A 20,187-nucleotide genomic window follows, 5' to 3' on the forward strand; every position below is an offset into this window, starting at 1 on the left:
TACTCATTGCTGGCTGCTTCTGGCTCTTCTTTTTCAATGAATGAATGAGGGGGGAAATAATAGGCATTTGATATCTATGCTGCAAGAAAACATAGGACCACTAGATCCATTTTTTTTAAAAAAAAGATACAGAAATCTGTTTTGTTTCAATCTATTGATCAGATTGGGTTTTTTCTCCAGCCCAGTTATATTCCACTTTTCCTAAAACAAGGATTTTTAGACAACCAAGTGTAGAAGGAAGGGATGTGAGTTTTGGAGGAAGTTGAAGAGGAGGAAAAAGGAATATTTTTGGAGTACTGAGAAGGTGAGGGGAGACACCCATAGGATATTCCAATGTAATGGTAGGAGAAAAATGTGACCGTGCAACCTTCTTCTACCCTTTTTCTTCCCAACCATAATTTGCCACAGACTCATGGAATAGGTGGTTCTGAAACCAAATTTTCTGCTATTGGAACTCATCTGATAGATTTGCTTTGGGATCCAGACAGCAATACTTATGTCAGCGTTCCATAAAAACCCCAACTCCAAGTAAAGATGCAGAAGCAAGCATTTTCCAAAGTTCTCTTTACTAGAATAGGCAAACTGGCACATCTGGGAAAACCCGAATCTGAAAAACCTGGGTTTTACCTCAGTAAGTCAAAACCCCCCAAATCATCCCCTTTCTCCCCAATCGATCACATGCTCCAATCAACGACCATTCCATCTCGACCCAGCCCCCTGACCACTCCTTCTCCAGATGCTGGATCGCCCTGACCTTGACTGACAGGAAGAATGCTATTATGTCTACTATCAACCCCTCTCCTTAATCCCCCCTCCTACATTCCCACACATGAGAAGGTGGCAGCATTGAAGCTTCCGGCCTAATATGGCTTCCAAAGCTGCCAATTTATTAATAACCTAGTTTGCTCCCTAGTAGATACAGGTATATCATATCTGGGCTGGATCATTGAAAAACATCTAGATGTGTTGAGGGGAGACTTAAGAGTTCCTGTATTTCTTTCTTCTAATCTAGTAGTTATCTGGAACTATGCAACTCAGATATGGCACACCTAAATACCTACTGATGCACAGTAGTACTCATGTATCTTTTGCTCCTGTGATATAATTCCTTGGAATAATAATGCCAAGATACAGGAACAACCACCTCTTTTCAATTGACTTATCAGAGATTCTTCTCTGGGTTTTTTTAAAAGACCTGGGTGTGCTGGAACCTGTCTCCAACTATAGAGCATTCTATGACTCCTGTGGTTTAAAATTATTTAAAATCTTCCTCGCTAACACCAAACCCTGAGAATGAATTCTTCCCTCTCTTCCGTCTTAAGGCTCAGACTTGGATGCCACATTTTTACCAGTCAGCCTGTCTCTCTCTCTTGCTACTATTGCAATTCTTACATTCTATTTTCCCTCCAAATCCTCCTACCTCCAAATGACAGTGTAGCTTTGGAATCAGTGTTGACTTTTAGCGTAACCACTATACTGTTCCTTTTAAGCCCTTACAAATTTAATGTGAACATTTTTAATTCATAGCTTTTAAATCATCTGAATTTCCATTTTTAAGGTTTGCAAAATACTTTGGCTGAGCCATTCCATCCAGAACACAATCCACATATCCCTCAGCAAGATGGTGCTTTACAGAAAATACTCCATCATTTGTAATAATTAACTTCATGAATGAAAACCAGAATTGAAATGCCATTCCATCTCTCTTTAAAACAACAATAACAACAAGGAAGAGGGGGAAATGGGAGAGTTATCTACATCATCATTACCAAAGGAGATTTCAGAGCACACATGTCAAAGTGATTAGTTCACTGACATTAGACACAATTTTTTATCCTGTACCATATTTTTCACCCAGGTGCTGTTGCTCATCAGTCTGTGTGTCATATTAAGTGCTTTAAAGACATGTTCTAATTCCTGCCAGGCAGCCTTATGTGATGTGAAATATCACTAGATCCTCCATGAAGGTAATTATTTGATCAGCACCTGAGTTTTTAGTTCCAGTTGCCTTTCTTTGCTTGAGGGTAAGAGAGTTCAGACACCCGATTAGTAAATTCAATCTGGATTCTTCTTAGCCATCTATTTTAGAGAACAATTGAGTGAGAGACAGAGACATCTCTTTTCTTTACCAGGCTACTTCCTTCTATTAAGAAGCGATGATTAAGAAAACTAAGATGGAGCATCTATCTTTGTTTCATTTGAAAGTAAACACCTACTTTCTTTTTTAGAATTTCAATTTTGAAATCCATAGGACTAACAAATCTGGATATTTGCCACTTGGATTGCTTGTTATTATCAGAGGTGGGGGGAAAAACTAAGATATTGAATGCTGAAGGATCTTAGAAATTGTAATTCAGTAATATTGTGAAGATTCCCACATGGCTGAAAACAGACAGTCAGCCCAATATTATACAATCTTCTTCTTTAGAAAGTTGAAAATGGTACAAACTGGTCATTGCTGATTACATTGCCGGATACCGATTGCTGATACAACAAATGTTGCATTATGTAGGACAAATAAGAAAACCTTCCACTAAAATAACGTAAGACAAACCACAAGGCTATATGGGCAAGCCATATTCTTGTTGACATGTTGTGACTGATTGTACAAGGGGCAAGTCTACAAGCATAGATCAGCATATTATTGAACCATTTCCAAATTATGCCAAAAATCTGTATAAATAGGGAATGTTAGCAGGAATGTTACATGGAAAAGGGGGTGGAGATTTAATTAAGTGGCTACCATCTTGATTTTTTTTTTTATTCTCCCCTTGGATGCCAGATATATGACTGTTGGGTTTGGGTTAGATTACATAATCGTCCAAAGTCCTGTGCACTTTTCAGTTTTGTTGAGATATATTCTCATTAATATTTTGTTGAGATATATTCTCAATAATTTTCTTTTTAAAATTCCAGGAAGAAACTATTTTAGAATAAGCAAATTAAAGTATAATTTCCTCCCACAGATTACCAATAATGTAAGTTAAATTTCAAAGCAAAAATTGTTATATCTCTGTACTCTGATATATTATTATACTCATTAATTTCAAGTTCAAGTCACCAAAACTGTTTTTTTTTTAATAAGAGGAGTAAGTTCAGAATGCAAACCCTGAGCAATTTAAAGCTAATTATTATTATCTACTTGTTCTTCACTTCTTGACAGGAGCAAAAGGCAGTATCAGTTCCCCTCTGGCACATTAGAAGTTTCTTTTCAAAGCACTTAGAGCTTTCTGAGGACCATGGAAGGATTCAATAAAATCATAGTATCAAAAGGCTTAATATTAGATAAAAGTTTATTTGTGAAATAAAACTCTATTCAGTTTAGCTTTCATTATATTTAGTGGGGCTTGCATGCATGTGTTTCCATTTAACATTTCTCCATCTTCCAATTACCTGTACTAGCCTACAAGTTGAATGGGTATAACATAGCTTCTCACTCCTACAGTAAGTCAATATTTAGGTTTTCCTACAGAGACATTAAGGATGCGGTGGCTCAGTTGCTAAGACACTGAGCTTGTCGATTGAAAGGTCGGCAGTTCAGCGGTTCGAATCCCTAATGCCACGTAATGAGGTGAGCTCCTGTTACTTGTCCCAGCTTCTGCCAACCTAGCAGTTTGAAAGCATGTAAAAATGCAAGTAGAAAAATAGGGACCACCTTTGGTGGGAAGGTAACAGTGTTCTGTGCATTTTTGCCATTTAGTCATGCCAGCCACATGAACACGGAAACTTCTTCAGACAGTGCTGGCTTTTCAGCTTTGAAACAGAGATGAGCACTGCCCCCTAGAGTCGGGAACGACTAGCACATATGTGCGAGGGGAACCTTTACCTTTACCTTACAGAGACATTTTGAAGGAGAGATGGAAAGATGGAAATTGGAGTTGTTCACCACTGCCATACTTTGAAGTTACAGCTAGATAATTGAAAAGATATTGCCATGGATTTGAGCATTGAATATAGCTTGCTCAATATGAAAGTAAGGGTGTCTGAATATATAACTTTTAAACTCAGGGGATTCTGGGTAGTATCAAAAAATAAGTAATAATAACTAATAAGTAAAAAATAAATAATAGCAATAATGTTTATATATTTAATGGCGCTGGTAGGTCATAGGTATTTATATAAAACTCTTTTTAAAAAACTAGAACTTCAGCCATTTTATTTTTAAAAAAATATTAGGGACAATATCTCTTAGTTAACTTCTAGACTTACACCAGAATATAGCTGATATGAAGTCTTGATACACTTAGAACCATATATCTTATGTTTTAGCAAACCAAGTATCACAGGAGAAACAGCTTCGTTTCTAGGTTCACTATTGCAAAATAATGAAGTCATAACTGGCTCAGCTGAAAGAATTATGTATTGGTTTATTGTTTCCTCCACTTCATTGGTGTTCCACTATTATTTCCTCTGACTCAGATTTCAGATTGTAATCTTTTTGGAATACAGTCCTAGTTCACTGCTTAAAAAAAAAAATCTGAAATATTCTTACAGTTTGGTTTTATTATTTTATTCAGATAAACGGTGACCCACTTTGGATGTTAAAATTCTGTGGAAAAGCAAAATGAAAATAAATTAATATATCTTGATTGCAAATGGCAACTGAATTTTAACAGCTATTGTCACTACTTGACACCAATAGGGAAACTGGAGTACATGTCATTCCACATGATACCTATAACTAATTATGTCAATTTCAATTAACAAATAAATTAGGGGTACTCACATGAGGCTAAAAAAATAGTGAATAAAGTGGCTGTGACTGATGGTAAAAGCACTGTCCCCTTTTGTAATGTGTATTGTAATGTAAAATTTCAAATCTAATTGCTGAAGGCTACAATGGGATAAAAATGTGCTGTCCTCTCTCTGTGTGTGTCTCTCTCCCCCCCCCACCCAACACCAAAAAAGTTATAGTTCAGTCTTTCATGCCAATGCAAAGCTTAAATTATTCCCTAGCCTGTGGTCCTCTGGATTTGTAAGAATTTTTATAGATTGACTGACTGATTATGCAACCATGTAGGTAGATAACTCATAAAATACTCCATCAATATTTCCAACAGCTACCCTGATTAGGAATTCTGGAAGATATTTACTTTAAACTTTAATAGAAGAATTTCACAGCATATTCTCAACAGCAAATCCCAATCTTTTCAGGCAGACTTTTCCAACTTTATGGCCCTAAGTGGATTAAATTCAGCTTCCATAGTCCCCACCTCCTGTGGCTTTTGGCTACAAAGTCTAACACATTTAAGGATACCAAATTCGGAAATTAAAATATAAATAATATGCCTTGAAAAAACCACACTTAAAGAGAATGAGAATCTTAACCACAAGTATCAAGAATGTATTCAACATGAATAAAAATCCCTTCAGCTAATTTATTGCAAGAATTTGTTTTAAACACAAAAAATAGGGCATGAATTAGTTATTATGGTTTATCTACGCTCTAATTGGCAAAGACAGTTCAGTACCAATCTAATAATTTAATGTTACATATCTTGTGGGAAATTAAAACGATAATATTTCTTTTTAATGTTGGTACAAGACAAATGAAATAGAATAACAAATGTAGGTGGTCTCCAAAATACAAATATATTGATCAGTCTTTAAAAAGCATTATCAGTTATGGAGCAGACAAAATACCTACTTTTGGCATGTAATTATTTTTCTTGTTTATTTATTTTGTCCCTTTGAATCAGTTTTGACATGATTGGACAGAAAGAAGAAAAAAGATATATAGTAACTGCAAATTATCATAATCACAAAGATGGAAGAATAGCAATAGCAATAGCAATTTACACCCCTGTCTAAGCGGTTTACAGAGTCAGCATATTGCCCCCAACAATCTAGGTCCTCATTTTACTAATCTTGGAAGGATGGAAGGCTGAGTCAACCTTGAGCCGTTGAGAATTGACTGCTGAGCTACTGGCAGTTGGCAGCCAGCAAAAGTAGCCTGCAGTACTGCATTCTAATCACTGCGCCACCACGGCTTACATGAAATACCCACAGTAGATTGAATTATATACAATAGAGCTTGAGGAAATGGTAAAGCTGACCACTTTGGTCAGGGAAAAACCCAATAAGACTTTTAAAAAAAAGATTGGAAGCCTTATATGCACTAAATATGAAAAAAAGAAAAGTCAGAACTGATGTTTATGGATATGAATTAATAAAGAGGGTGGGGAAAGAGAAAGATGGCAATTTATTCAATCAAAAGAAGGGCAGAAGTTAAAATTTGATATTTTCTTTTTTTCATTTCATTTTCTAATATCCTTTTTTTTTCATTTTTGTATTTCTATGATACTGTAAAATTCTAAGAAAAACATTTGTAAAAAGGAAATCTCAGGCCTGTATTCTTTAAAACAAACTACAACTCATTTTAAGCTGTACTACAATTGTTCCATTTTCTTTGAGCCTCTTCCTTTGAAATACTATTTCCAAATTGCCATGACATTCTATGGCTTTTACATGGCAGAAATTCCTATTAAGTGCAATCAAGCTTGCTCTCAATTACACTTAATGGACTCTCACTTTCAAGTGCAGTAAGCACATAAAGAATTACATTCTGGCATTGTATTTGTTGACCCAGAAACTGAATTCACTGGGCTTCCTCTCTAAGATAAGTGAACTTACGGTAACAAACTTAGACGATTTGTCAAAATTTGGAAGCAAAGGATCAGTTATTTTTCCACTCCTAAATACTGGGCAGGAAACTGCTAAACGGCTATTAAACATTACTGTTAATAATGAATTGAAATTGAGAGCTAATTCTTTCTTTTAAAAAAACCAGGATTACATAAATTAGATGTTGGATTGCTTTCTCTTCTCTTCTCTTTCTAAGAATATCAGCTCTAGGGAAAAGCCAACAGTATTTCACACAATTTAAAAGGTGATTATCATGAAAGAAACACTAATGCTTTTTTTAAAATAAAATAAATAAAATAAAACATCCTATGTGCAGTATACAGATACTTCATGTGCAGCTTGGGAAATTACCTTTGATTTACATGGGAATGGGTGGGATAATTCACAATATGTGCCTCTACACCAGTAAACAATCATTCCCATGGTAATTATACATTCCGCTTTCTCCAATACTACTTAAATTGCAAGTTTTCCTTTGCTGGGATTTGCAGCAAACTATGGGAAATAAGAGGTTATTCCAGACACTTAAAAAGATAGGCAATATCAAAAAGTCAACAACATCTCAATGCCCACCCTCTTTTCATGCCACAGTTCCTCTGTGTGTAACATTTTGCTTTGGGCTGTGCGTGCAGGATTGTGTGGTTTAATATCTTTGAATTTCCAAGTGCAATCAACTTTGAATCATCTTCCAGAAAGAACTCTTTTCAGCAATTTAAATAGAAAAGCTGCATGACTGATATATCTGTTAGCTTTATAATGACCATAAATTACTCTACAGTACAATAGAAATATAGTATTAAGATATTCATTACATTTATAAGATTGTGAGGTTGATTCTATCTTATTTCTTAACTAATCTTTCATAGTATTAACTTATCTGAAAATGCAATTAGAATTGGTCTATTATATTTCCAATGCTTAGTGTGACTATAATTAGGCAAAAATTATGAAAAGATATATTCTCCTGTAAAATTTATCTTGTTGAAAATGTATTGTGAAATCAAGAAAATCAAGAAAATAAGAAAGTCACAGGTTCTAGTCCAGCTCAAAGATGATTCGCATGTTGTATTAAATAAAATTTCCAACAGTTTAATAGGGCTCAAGTAATTACAGAAGGGATATGGACATATGTAATAAACATTTTTCTCTCACAACTTGGCCTGGACCTGGTTTTTCAATGGTATAAATTGTAGACTTTCATTGTTCTCCTTTCTTACTCAAAACTTATTTATAAGGCAGGGCCATGCCACTCATATATTTTAATACTATACACTGAGCAACGTCCTTGCAAAGAACATTATCACATATAGCTGCATCTATGCATCATTATGTCCTCACATCCTGGACATAAACTGTTTCAACTCTTTTATATACACTGAGAGCATATGCACCAAGACAAATTCCTTGTGTGCCCAATCATACTTGGCTAATAAAAAATTCTAATTCTAATTCTAAAAAAAAATTCTACATATCTGCCAATAATCAGTGCAAATGGGTAACTTTGCCTTTTCTTGTCCATTAGTTTTTTTAAAAAAGGCATGCTAAATATTTCCAAGTTTGTTTGTTGTTGTTTTTTTTAAAAAAGATATATAATTAATCTGCCCAGTGCAACAGATTCATCAGCAAGTGTTTTGAAATCTGCAGTATTGTTCCTTGTCGAGTTTTGTTGTAGCAGATACTCGGTTAAGTTCTTTCGTTCATTTTTGTGTGGCAGGCAAAAAGAGTGTCAATGGACCTCAAATTACAAGCTATGCAACAAAAATAATATTTAGAATTTATTGAACATTGTTACATTCATATAAAAAAAGGAGAGAATTTTGTTGGAGAGGTAATAAGGATAATGCTTCTTTAAAACACAGTTTTTTCCAATGTTGTATATATTTACTAAGTTTGTGGAGAAAATGTGATTATGCTAAAAGCTAAAATTTTCAGTAGATACTGTTCTCTTGAATTATATACCTAATACATAGAATTTGACAACTGCAGAACATAAAAGGATTCGCGTGTTCTTAAAAAAAAACCTTGATAATGAAATATTGGAAGGACAAATATAATAGCTCATTTTACTCAGTAGATTCAAGACCTGATTACACTTGCTATCTACAAGTAGATTACCTACAGACATAGACTTTGCATGGCTAAGTATAATGAAATATGGAACTCATACAAAATACAGCAGGTTAAAAAGCATGACAATTATATCAGTTATAAATAAAATTATATATGCATAATCTTTGTATTAGATAATTGTATGTAGAATTGTAGCTGTTTACTATTTTAACACAAATATAGCTTATATTTTATTTTTAAAAAACATTTTTTCTGTTGTTTTTTTCACTTATTTTTAAGCACTTATTCTGTACTCTTTTTAAATAATGTATGTATTTTTGTGCTTTGTTATTTTTGTTTCTTCTGCTATTCTGTTATTATTTTAGTCATTATATTATCAATCTGCTATTATTTAATGCAGTATTGCAGGCTGACTGTGCCCATTGTCAGAAGTTTGATCCTAACCGACTCAAAGTTGACTCATCCTTCCCTCTTTCTGAGGTCAGTAAAATGAGGACCCAGATTGTTGGGGGCAATATGCTGACTCTGTAAACTGCTTAGAGAAGGCTGTAAAGCTCTGTCAAGCTGTATATAAGTCTAAGTACTATTGTTATTGCTATTATTTTAAAAGTAATTCATAAAAAAGGCAGGGACTCACTCAAATGATATTAATAGATTGCCAACTATGAGTTACACAACCAGACAAGGCACTCAAGTGATCAGTCTGACTAGCAAACAGATTATAATAAAAAATATACCACTTTACTGGTTAATATTTATTTTCCCAAAGCTTTACAGAAGAAAACAAACAGCTCAAGTCTTTCATTTAGTTTCTGGCCTTATAAAAACATATATGACTTTTTAAAAAAATGTGTGGGGAAAGAATCATCTATGTATTGAATCATCTATGTTTATGTATTGAAAAATTATAATAGGGCGAGATCAAAATTGTATTCATCATTACCAGTCATGGTTTCCCAGTGTCAGGACAGAGAAAAAGTGATAATATCTCTGAAGGCAAGCTCCCAATGATATCATTTATGATAGATAATGATACAATTTCTATCGCACCATCAATCACTCTATCATTTTTGTTTTGCTATAAAACCCAGGAGAATGCCATTTCATAGCCTCATTGCTCATCTCCTCACTTTTGTTAGCCTCTGAAGTTTGCCATTTATGCCCCTTTATAAATCAAACACAATTGACCACACTCAGTCATAAGCAAAATAATACACTTTTAAAGTGTACTGCATTTGTGAGATTAATCTGTCTAAATGAAAGCTGATTTCCAATATGAAAATTCACAGCAACATAAATTATTTAATGTGTGTCAGCTTTACCAGGCTGACCAGACAAGAAACATGACTGGATGAGGTAATTCTACTTTATTGTAGAATTAACATTACCACAATTTTGGTTAAGCATGAAAGTACAAATTTCCAGTAATCTCCTTTATGGTCTGACAGACTATAAAGTATCTCTTCTGAGTTCTATTGAAGGCCCAAAGATGTTTTTCCAAATGTTTTTCCAAAAGGCAACTGGACTTTCTTGGATCTGATCGAAAAGCTTCTTGTATGAGAAGTGAAACATTTTCCAGGAAACAACCAAGAAAGTCCTCTTCCCTTTTGAAAAAGCATCTTTGGGACAATCATGACCTGGATGATTAAAAATCTCCATAGATATTCAGTTATGCTCTCTCTTCCCTAGGCAGCATCTCTTCATCCCATCTCCTAAGAACATTCCCATGTACCGTTACAATGTGCTATTGTTCCTTGCCTATATTTTTGAAATGTGTACTATTCATGAGAACCATAACCTTGTTCAGGCAATACTTTGACCTTATGAGCAGAATTGAGCAGCATCTTTCCTCTTTAAAGACTGAATAGAGAATATGTTGGCATCTGAATCTTTAAAAAGACTGAGTGGAGGAGTTTTGGTTGACAGGATGATTATTTAGATCAGGGGTGTCGAACAGGATTTCTTTGAAGGTAGGATCAACATTATGGTTCTCTTACAAGGGCTGTGGGGGGAGATGGGATAGACACCTCCTGCAGCACCCTGCTGGCCAAAATGGGGTGTGGGGCAGGGGTGGTTCTACCCACCTTTACTACTGGTTTGTAATGGGGCTGCGCATGCACCTGAGCTTTGCTCGTGCATGCGCGGGCTCTTCTGTATGCGTAGAAGCGTTCTGATGATGTCGGGGTCAGTGGGCGGAGCCTGGTTTAGATGGTGACACCCCCTGATTTAGATGGTAAAACACACTTTTTCAAATTGTGATTGACTACTTCAAGTTTTTCTGAATGTCATTTCTGAGTTAAATTGGGAACAATCAGGCAAAAACTTTATAACTTATTGTTTATGGCTGCACAGTATCTATTGAACAGGAAGTCCATGAAATGTTGAAGGTCTGTTTCTAACAGCCTTTTTAAAAAATGACAGTGCCTCATCAAATATCTGTTGCCTTGAAAACAGAATCAAGAAGTTCTGTCCAATAGAATAGCGGTTCCCAACCTTTCCAGTTCCATGGACCACCAGTAGTGGTGGTGGCAGCAGCTGTGGCAGCAGAAGGAGGGGATGGTTTCATATGTGTGCCTGCTGCTTGCACAAATGGAGCTTTGTGTGCTTACTTACCACTTGCACAGCTCAGTTACCAACAGGCCATGGACCAGTACCAGACCATGGACCAGGGTTTGGGGATCCCTGTGATAGAAGATAGGAGAAAATTTCTAAGGTGCATCATCTTCAAGTTACACTAGCAAAAGTGAAGAATTTTCTCATCAGAAAGTTCTGTCTGACATCAATGAATGTTAAAGCAACAGTAAACTTTAAAAGAGACTTCCCAACTTTTCTTCCAAACCAATACATGATTTTGCTAAATCAAAAGCCTTTTTGCACTCTATAAAAGCAGGCACTTACAAGAGTCCTTTCAATATGCTTTCTGTAGATGACCCAGGATTAATAAATTACTCATGAACCTTGCCATCATCATTTATTGATATCCATCAACCTCAGAGTCAGTTCCCCAGGACTATTTTTGTGAAAATCTCAGGGTAGAAGACACAGACATTTCATGAGTTCTTTCTTTTTTCTTTTCTTTTCTTTTCTTTTTTTTTACAGAGCAATATACTGACTGGCAATTGGCCGGAACTGTGGATTAAGAAAGAGAAGCTTCTGCTTCAAGCGGCTGTTTTTCTGCTTTGCTATCAGAAAAGATTGGCCTAAATCCAAGAATCCAGCTTAATAAGGTTGCAGATTTGGACAAATATGTCAGCCATTTATTAAAATTTTATCTTTCCTTTAAGCCCTGAAAGCACCTACATGCTCCTTTAATTTATCCTCCTACAAACAAACAGTCTGAAGTCACCTAGTGAATTTCATGGCTGAATAGGAATGTGAATACCATCCTTTAAAAAAAAAAAAAACAACCCTCAGATAAATGGGACTTCTAATATGATGTTTGACATTAGTGACAATTTTACTAATTTGTATAAAATCTGACAAAAAGGCATTTCAGAACTGGACCCGGACCATTCTAATAAGAATAAATGATATGGATGTACATGTATGTACTTCTTATAAAACCCTTTGCTATTCCCAACGTATGAAAAATACCAACTAATTTAATTTAATTTAATTAACATTTAATTCATCTGCCACTCAGTTAAACTGAACTGCTTTTCTTTGAGACATAAATGTTGAGCATTTTGGGCTCGCCTAGCACATTCTGCCCTGCCTGAGCTTCTTAGTTGTTTGATTATTTTAGAAAGTTAAACATTTCCTCCATTTTAAAATGTCTTCTATATTGTTATTTAGTGTGCTGATTTATAAAACTGAACTGAGCATCATTTGGGAAGGCTACCAACATTTTAGTAGAAATAAGATGGCACTTAACTCTTTTTTTTTTTTTTTGCTTTCTAATTGGAATTAGCATTAGTCCTCCAATGACATCAACAGCTATATTTTCTGCTCCTTGCTCTGTTTTGGCACAATCAGAGCAAATCAGAAACCTGGGAGATGGTTCAGCTAGCTCTTGGGCAGAATGGCAATTTTTAAAAACATTCATTGATACAAAGCCATTTGCACTTATTAAGGAATAAAAACAGGCCCTTCTTCCTGCAAAACATAATTAAACTAAAGAATCTGCCGCCCCAAAATGCAATCTTCTTCTTCTTCTTCCTAGCATACAAGTATTCCCACAAGGGCAGGGTCCGCTTTTTGGATCACTGAACACCACTTTGCACTGTCAGCAGTACCTCCAGGGTGCAGGCCTGCGGCTTGCATATCTTTGTTGATGGTGTCTTGCCATCTGGCATTTTAGACCCCCGTGAGGTCGCCAGCCCTTGACTTCTAGTTGGTAGGCAGTCTTGGCAATGGTGGAAAGTGCTGCTCTCAGGACATTCCATACCAGTGGAGCCGGCCTTCTCTCATCTTCTCTATAATTGGTGCCACTCCAAAATGTTGTCAAATAGTGTTATTTGTGATGTGATCAAGACGGGAGATGCCCGATATCCAATGAAGCATTCGCACTCCATGGCATGGAGATAGCTTTCGGTCCCTTTTGTTGCTGCCCAGCATTCAGTGCCACACAGTGGAACATGGTGGATGGTTGTCTTGTAAATCTTATATTTAAGATGGGTTGACATTCATCTGTCACATAACACACCAGTGAGTTCTTGCCAACGCATCCAACTGCATTCACCCTTGCTTGCACTTTGCCATTGACGTTGCCGTTGCCTTGGAGGTGGGATCCCAGATACTGAAAAATGTTTATCTTCTTTCGGATTTCTCCATTGATTTGAAGTGTTCCAGGGGTGGTGACAGTCTCTAAGTACTCAGTTTTCTTGATTTTGAGGTGGAGTCCAAAATGGCTGAGGCAATCATTCCATGTATGAACGTGCTGCCTCTTGTAGTTTTCCTCTAGTGGTGGCGAACTACACTATGCTTCTAGCCGCCACAAAATGCAATGATAACCACTATATTGAACAATAAGATAGTGCTATCAACATTATCTACTAGTTAGGATGGCAGTATATGGCTTCCATGTAGTGGTCTTGATGCTAGATCCTGGAGAATATGAATGAGACTGTGCAATTGTGGTAATGTCCTCCTTGTAAGCTTAATATAGACATCTGGTGGGCCGCAGTAGAAATAGAAGAAAAGAAGCAAATTAAATAACAATATAGAAGAAGTTTTAAAATGAAAACAAGGACTAAGTGTGACATGATAGCAATGTTCCAATATATAAGGGGCTGCCACAAGGAAGGGGTGGGGTGTCAACCAATTCTCCAAAGCACCTGAAGGCAGGACAAGAAGCAATGGATGGAAACTAATCAAGGAGAGAATCAACCTAGAAATAAGGATAACTTTCCTGACAGTTAGAACAATTAATCAGTGGAACAACTTACCTCCAGAAGTTATGTGTGTTCCAACACTGGAGGGTTTTAGGAAGAGATTGGACAACCATTTATCTGCAATGGTATAGGGTTTCCTACTTGAGCAGGGGGTTGGACTAGAAGACCTCCAAGGTCCCTTCCAACTTTGTTATTATTTTGTTATTTTCAAGATCTCTTTCGAAGAGATCTGCGAGAGCATTGCTTTTTTATGTTCCTGCATGTTTTTGTGCTCAGTTAATCTCTTTTTGATTGTGGGTTTTCTCTCCATTAAACAGAGATCCATCTCACCCAAAAACATAGTCACACAACAAAGTAATTACAGCCACAATCCTTTAACTTCGTACCAGAAAACAGCCCTTTCAAACTCCAGAAAGGGCTTCTTTTTCCTTAACTGCTACAAGTTTCCTTTCTAATATTCATAAAGTTTACCAGACTGGTTTGTATGGCACTAAAGCTAACAAACTCCTTTTCTTCAGATGCCTTTTGCTTAATATAATTGTCCTGATGGTTTCTTTTTAACAACTCTTTTAACAACAACTTCTTTTAACAACTCTATTACAAGCATTGGGAAAGGCATGCTTAATATTTATTTGACTTTTATTTGCCTCACTAGTTCTGATGAAGATGAATAGTAGTCTGCAGAAAACTTTCTCCTAGAGAAAGTTGAAAAGTGCTTTTCACCATCTAATCAATCTAAACACGGCATAAAGTATTTGTAATTCCCAGCATTATTTCAGTCCAGCTCTGACACACGATGAGGGAAATGACAAGGAATCCCAACAGACAGATTCACAATGACTTCAGGTTCCCTGCATGGGGTGCAAGCAATAAGTACGTTGCCATATTCAAAGCTCTGCTCTTGCCCATTGAGATTTCTTTTAAAGGTTACCTCAATTAAAATGCACTCCTCTCTATTCATTTGTTTTCAAAACAGTGTGTGCAAAAGAGAGAGAAAAGTTCAACCTGCTCTGCAAAGACCGCTGCTAAATACAGATACCCAAATTTGGTCCCCAAGCCCCACCGTCGGGAGCAGGCTAAGTCATTGAAATCCAAAGCACTGACAGCAATGTACTTGCGATAGGTCAAGCAGAGCCACAATTAAATTGGGATGATCTGATCTTTGATGTTCAATTGCATTTCACTTAGAATAAACCTCAGACCTTTCAGGGAAATGTCTTTTCAGAAAACGCTTAAATCAACCTTTCATAAGGACAACTAAATTTAGGGTGACAAGAGGAGGGACTAAGAATGGTCTTGTTTGCCTAGGAATTTAGAAGAGTTACTCCCTTCCAGCTACCATAGACAATTAACTCACCCTACGTACCAAAAATGCATTTCTCAGAGATCCTGTCAAGCACAGAACACCCGTTTTCTAAAAGTTCCTCTGTGCTTCAAAATTGGTTGGGAGACTGTCACTACTTCAGTTGTTAAGGTTTGGGGCTCCAGTTTGGGGTAAAAGCAGGGGTAAAATTCATTTTTTTCCCTATTGGTTCTGTGGGCGTGGCTTGGTAGGCATGGCAGGGGAAGGCTACTGCAAACTCCCCATTCCCTCCCCACTCCTGAGGGAAGGATATTGCAAAATCTCCATTCCCACCCCACTCTGAGGCCAGCCAGAGGTGGTATTTGACGGTTCTCCGAATTACTCAAAATTTCTCCAGAACCTGTTAGAACCTGCTGGATTTCACCCCGGGTAAAAGGCACAAATATTTAAAAATCCACAGGCGTACAATTAGATTTGTGTGTGCCAGTCAATTGCTACATTTAGGTCAGAGCAAGTACTCAGGCCATGCAATACATGCAGTGGTGGGATTTTGCCGGTTCTAGGTGATTTGGCCGAACCATTTGTTAAATTGCTGCCTCGCCCTGCCCCTTGCCCCGCCCCTTCGCAGCACTATTTATTGCCAATAAATAGTGGTGGGCGAGGGGCGGGCGAGCCAGCAATTTAACAAACGGTTCAGTGGGTTTTTTTTATTTTATTGGCCCACAGAGCTTCAGCATAGGCTAATTAGCCCGTTGATTAGATGGCCTCCCGACTCTCAGCTGATTTGCTCTCAGCTGTTTTGCGGAGGGCTCTGCTGCTTGCCTGCAAAGAGTGCTGGAGCAGATTTTTTCCCCCTAGCTATGCTGAAAAACGAAACTGAAAGTAAAGCAGACTGTTGGCTTTGCTGTTGCTGCAACATTGGAAAATTAGGCAGGCAGATTTCTTTTCTTTTTCCTCACTAAAAAAGGTAGGTGCAACAATGGGAAATTTAGGGGAAAAGAGGAGAGTTCAAGATTTTAAAACACAAAAGAAAAAAAGCTCTATTTAACTAGGGAATTGTAATAATTGAGATACTATTAATTGTATATTGTGTTGAAAGCAGAAATGGTTAAGTTGTGGTTTGGAGGAATATATGGGGGAAATTATTTGGTTTATTAATATTGGTAAATATAATTAATTGATTTGTAAGAAATTGGATTGCATGGAAATAATTGGAATATTCATGTTCATATTGATTAATATACAAAAAAGATAGTTATATAACTAATTGATTTATATTAAAATGTTGAATTTATATTAAACAACTGTAATATTACATAATTAACCAATGTGAGGATGGATATAAAAATAGATGACAATGGGAAGGGGTATAATATAGAATAGAAGGGAAAAATTGAATTTGATTAAAATTAGAGATGAGGATGAAGGGTGATATTGTTTTTTTAAAAAAAATAGATGAGGAATAAATATGGCAAAAAGGAAATATAGAAATTGTAAATTTAATTGAAATGATTAAACACTGTTTAAATTTGTGAACCTGCCAAATACTCTGTTCAAAGAAAATACATTGTATGTGTGTATGTGTGTATCTAATTATTGCTATTTATTCATATTTGTTCTCTTTTATTCTTTAAAGTTTAACAATTCATTCTTTATCTTAATATCTTTATATTTGTTTCGGGTTGCCTTTCTTCCATTTCATCTTTCTTCCATTTCATCTTTCTTCCATTTCATCTTTTTTACTGTGCAGCAATCTTTCTCCTCAAACCTACCACCTCTCTCTTTTCTTTCCTTCTTATTTTCTCTCCACCCCTCTTCTTCTCTTCCCTACTTCCTCTTCCTTTCTCCTTCTCCTCCTCTCTTCCTTCCTCTCTTACCCTCACTTCTACTCTAATTTCCCTTCCCTTCCTTCCTCCCTTCTCTTCCTTCCCTCTCTCTCCTTTCTTCCATCTCTCTTCTTCTTCCTTCATCCCTCTCTATTGCTGTATCCTTTTGTGTATATGGATTACTCAGAGGGCTGAAAAAGTTATTTTTGACTGGTCCTCGCACTTTTGACCACTCCTTGAACTTACGACTGTCCTCACATTTTACGTTTTTCGCCCTATCTTGTCACCATGGTGAAGAGAAGCAGTTGTGAAATGAGTGACAAGGTTGTTAAGAATGCTACAATGGGCATAAATGATGACTAGTCATAAGGGTGAGGACCGGTCAAAAGTGCGAAGACCTGTCAGAAATCACTTTTTTCAGCCTCTGGGTAGTCCTTTTGTGCATATGGACTACTCAGAGGGCTGAAAAAAATATTTTTGACTGGTCCTCGCACTTTTGACCAGTCCTTGAACTTACGACTGTCCTCACATTTTATGTTTTGTACCCTATCTTGTCACCGTGGTGAAGACAAGTAGTAGTGAAATGACTGACACAGTTGTTAAGAATGCCGCAACGGGCATAAATGTGAGGAAGGTCATAAGTGCAAGGACCGGTCAAAAATGTGAGGACCAGTCAGAAATGACTTTTTTCAGCCCTCTGAATAGTCCCTATGTGCATAGGGACTAGTCAGAAGGCTGAAAAAGTTATTTTTGACCAGTCCTCGCACTTTTGACCAGTCCTTGAACTTACGACTGTCCTCACATTTTACGTTTTACGCCCTATCTTGTCACCGTGGTGAAGAGAAGTAGTGGTGAAATGACTGACAGTGTTGTTAAGAATGCCACAATGGGCATAAATGTGAGGATGGTCATAAGTGCAAGGACCAGTCAGAAATTACTTTTTTCAGCCCTCTGAGTAGTCCCTATGCACATAGCCATGCCCACCCGGTCACATGACCACCAAGCCATACCTTCAACTAAGCCATGCCCTCAGAACCGGTTGTTAAAAAAAATGAATCCCACCACTGAATACATGCAATGCTATAAAAAACTATAGGGTGGCAATTATTAAAGAAGTAGAGAGGAAGAGAGGGAGGGAGAGAGGGAGATGATCCACAAGCAACAGGGTAAAGGATTTAATAAAAACGATCTACATTATCTATCTATAAATCAAAAGGCACAGAATTTTCCAGAGCCACTGAAAACTATATTCTGGGTAATTAACATGGAGAGTCCCAAAGAGAATAGTCTTTGGTTACTTATTTGTCTCTTAACCCTTTCACATACACAGTAATAAAAAAATAGAAATGGAAAGTAGGACACCAGGTGATCCCCCTCTATTCTTCACTAGGAAGAAAACAATTTGGTAGATAAGGATGGTGCATCCATCAACATCTAGCATATAAGATTTCCCTCTCCCCCCTCTCTTCATTCGTGTACAGTTATAGATATTCTTGAAGACTGACTAGCTTTGTTCATGCAGTTTCCTTGGCAAGGTTTTTCAGAAGTGGTTTGCCATTGCCTCCTTCCTAGGGCTGAAAGAAAGTGACAGGCTCTAGGTTAGTCAGCTGGCTTTGTACCAAAGACAGGACTAGAACTCATGGTCTCCCAGTTTCTAGCCTGATGCCTTAGCCACTGCACCAAACTGGATTTCAGCATATAGTATTTCCTTACTAAATTTAGCAGGACTTCAAACAAGTAGACTTTAATCTGAAATGTAACAAAGTAAACTGAGAGATATTATGCAAAATTCCTGCAGCTTACTATGAATCTATTTGACTATTTAGGAAGACATTATCAAAAATTGTTGGAAGCTGTATTGTAGAGCAGCATGTAGAAGTTCACAGGATTTACATTATAAGGCATCAACTTCAAAAATCATAATTCTAATTCCACCAATCAGTTCTAATCAAAGGGCAAAACTACAAGAAGGTAGTACAAGCAAAAAAAAAAAATGATAGTAGAATATAACTTACCTTGGTCTTCAATAATCTCATTCATCAGTGGAAAAACTATACTGTAGGTAACATAAATAGGTTCCATCATCCTTTGTATAAAATAGTCTTTCCCCCAAAAAAATTTGTCTTACAGAGCTGGTGTTACAATTGTTCTCAACAATTCTGTGGTGCTGATAAATACTTGTAGCTTGGGCTCAAACTTATTGAATTGAATTATGGGACCTATATAAATCTGGCCTGAATCAGTACAGCTTTTAATTATTAGTCTGTACAATCTATGAATTCAGTGATTTTTTTTTCTTAAAAAAAAAAAGCCAACTAAAAAAAATTGGCAATCATTGTTACCCATAATTTCATCTAACAGAAACTTTTCGTATGCCTCATTCTCTAATTAGTACATTTTATAAGCTGTCTGTGAGATAATATACATTTTGCATGTAACTTTTCAGAGTGTGTAGTTGGTTTTATACGTAGCTGAGAGAGAGAGAGCGAAAGAGGGAGACGGAGAGGGAAAGAGAACTTTTGGAGCCAAGTAACTTCAAGATTAATACTAGCAGACATTATGATTATGTGCCTGTTTGGGATGCAGTAGATTCCTTTTTTGGCAGATCACATCATGTCCTCTAAAAAAAAATCCTGTGATGGATTATTTCTGCATCTCTAAGCAGCATATGAAAATTTTTCTCACATACGATGAAGGTCTGGTGGCAAAATCATTTGCACAGCAGGATGCCATTCACCTCAATGGTCTTTACAGCAGCTTGTGAACAAATCACAAGGTGCCTGTTATTTATGGGCAATAAATGAAGTGTAGGAATCTATATTTGTAAAATAAGAAGTAAGGCGTATGGAAGTCGGTGGGATTTACTTCCAAACCTGTTATGTTATATCATGTTATCTCAGCCTGGACAAAACATGCAGGGTAGGTACACATGTATATAAAGTTCTATATAAACATTTCAGTACATAGAAGCCGTATTTCATTATAATCATCCATAGTTCATCTATGCCAC

General features: G+C 36.6%; 1 long non-coding RNA gene across 1 annotated transcript in view; it reads right to left on the minus strand.

Annotated features, from left to right (window-relative positions):
• LOC148114881 (uncharacterized) overlaps window positions 1-19,296 on the minus strand; it is a 90,704-nt gene extending 71,408 nt beyond the window's left edge. Inside the window, exon 1 of the long non-coding RNA XR_015732898.1 lies at window positions 19,193-19,296. This is a non-coding gene — a long non-coding RNA (uncharacterized LOC148114881). The remainder of the gene's footprint in view (window positions 1-19,192) is intronic.
• Between the last annotated feature and the right edge of the window lie 891 nt (window positions 19,297-20,187).

Source organism: Pantherophis guttatus, chromosome 3 (genome assembly GCF_059756535.1).
Source record: "Pantherophis guttatus breed Tessera chromosome 3, ASM5975653v1, whole genome shotgun sequence".
Taxonomy (NCBI): Eukaryota; Metazoa; Chordata; class Lepidosauria; order Squamata; family Colubridae; genus Pantherophis; species Pantherophis guttatus.